Here is a 1,777-nt window from a genome sequence, read left to right as displayed (position 1 = left end):
ACATATTGTGCTAAGAGATTATCTCTTGTCTTCTCTTAAATAAGAAAAGACTAGCCTTTTCTTATGAGTTCTCTCTCCTCCATCTTATCTTTTATCCTACGTGGCATTCTTAAGATAGCACCATTGTACATGTCCTAAGGTACGTTGGTGAAAACAAGGAAAGAGAGGGGTTTTGGTCGGAACGGTTGTTGGCCGAGTGCCGACGACGAGTACTTCCGGCGACGGCGAGACGATGACGATGGAGTGCTTTCCGAAGGAACAAGCTGTACGAGCTCCGAAGCAAGCAGGCTAGCAGGTGGATCGATTCTTCTGTAGGATCGAAACCCACTCGGCCTCCGGCTGTACCACACGCCGACTCGGACTACTGCTAGTTCTCGATGGATCAATGCTGCTGCTATATAAGAGCAGCCTCCAGCTTGGATCTCTCCATCAAACCAAGCCATCCAGCGCAGGTGCTTATTAACCAAGAGTCCAAGAGCCAAGGAGACAACCAGCAGATCGACAACAACATGGGGTGCAGCATGAGCCGCCTCCTCAAGACCACCGTCACGCTGATCATCCTCGTCCTTCTCCTCATGCCCGGGGCCTTAGTCGCCACTAGCTTCGATGCCTCACGAAGCCAACAGCTGCCGCTGCCGCGTGGGACGGTCCACGGGCCGGAGAGCGTCGCCTTCGACGGTCAAGGCCAGGGCCCCGACAGAGGCGTCTCTGACGGCCGGATCCTCAAGTGGAACGGCGAAAAGCTAGGATGGACTACCTATGCATATGGACCCGGCTACGATAGCAGGACGTGCACGCCGTTCAAGTTCAGCCCGGAGACTGAGACTGCCAGGGAGAGCCGCTGCGGCCGTCCGCTCGGCCTACGGTTCAACCAGAAATCGGGTGACCTCTACGTGGCCGACGCATACAAGGGGCTGATGCGGGTTGCGCCGGGCGGCGGGGAGGCCACCGTGTTGGTCAACCAGGTTGACGGTTTTCCTCTGCGCTTCACCAACGGTGTTGACGTCGATCAAGTTACGGGTCAGGTCTACTTCACCGACAGCTCGATGAACTATCAAAGGTCGCAGCATGAGATGGTCACTCGCACTGGGGACTCGACGGGCCGCCTCATGAGGTACGACCCACGGACATCCGATGTCACGGTGCTCCAGGCGGGCATGACGTACCCCAACGGCGTCGCGCTCAGCGCCGACCGCACTCACCTCGTGGTCGCATCTACCGGACCATGCAAGCTGCTGAGGCATTGGATCAAAGGGGTCAACGCAGGCACATCGGAGCCTTTTGCCGACCTGCCCGGCTATCCAGATAACGTGAGGCCCGACACCAAAGGAGGCTATTGGGTGGCGTTACACCGCGAGAAGAATGAGTTACCCTTTGGTCGTGATAGTCATCGTCTCGCTGTCAGGGTCGGTAACGATGGGAAGATAGTCGAGGAGATGAGACGGCCAAAGAAGGTGAGGCCCACCGAGATTATGGAGAGAGCAAATGGCAAAATCTACTTGGGTTCGGTAGAGCTTCCTTATGTCGGCGTTGTTAAGCGCAAGTAGAGAACTATTGTAGTAGATGCATATAGGATGCCTTTTAGTTTCTTGCTCTTACCACTAAATGTAATTTTTCAATTTATTTTTGTTTTCGTCGGATGGACTATTGTAATACACATTTTCTATCAGCAAATCATTATTTGTTCTTTCCTCCATATTTACGTGCATAAAAGCTAAATTCTATCCATATAAGAGCCAGCCTGCATGCTATTGCTAGCGAGAGAGCAGGGACGCAC

At 53.7% G+C, this 1,777-nt stretch overlaps 1 pseudogene; it reads left to right on the top strand.

Annotated features, from left to right (window-relative positions):
• The first annotated feature begins 509 nt into the window (after positions 1 to 509).
• LOC141021083 (protein STRICTOSIDINE SYNTHASE-LIKE 10-like) lies at positions 510 to 1,547 on the top strand (annotated as a pseudogene).
• Positions 1,548 to 1,777: the final 230 nt, after the last annotated feature.

The sequence above is a fragment of the Aegilops tauschii genome, chromosome 3, assembly GCF_002575655.3.
Source record: "Aegilops tauschii subsp. strangulata cultivar AL8/78 chromosome 3, Aet v6.0, whole genome shotgun sequence".
In the NCBI taxonomy this organism is placed as follows: Eukaryota; Viridiplantae; Streptophyta; class Magnoliopsida; order Poales; family Poaceae; genus Aegilops; species Aegilops tauschii.
The sequence above is the reverse complement of the archived record's forward strand: the minus strand, read 5'-3'. Positions and strand labels throughout refer to the sequence as shown.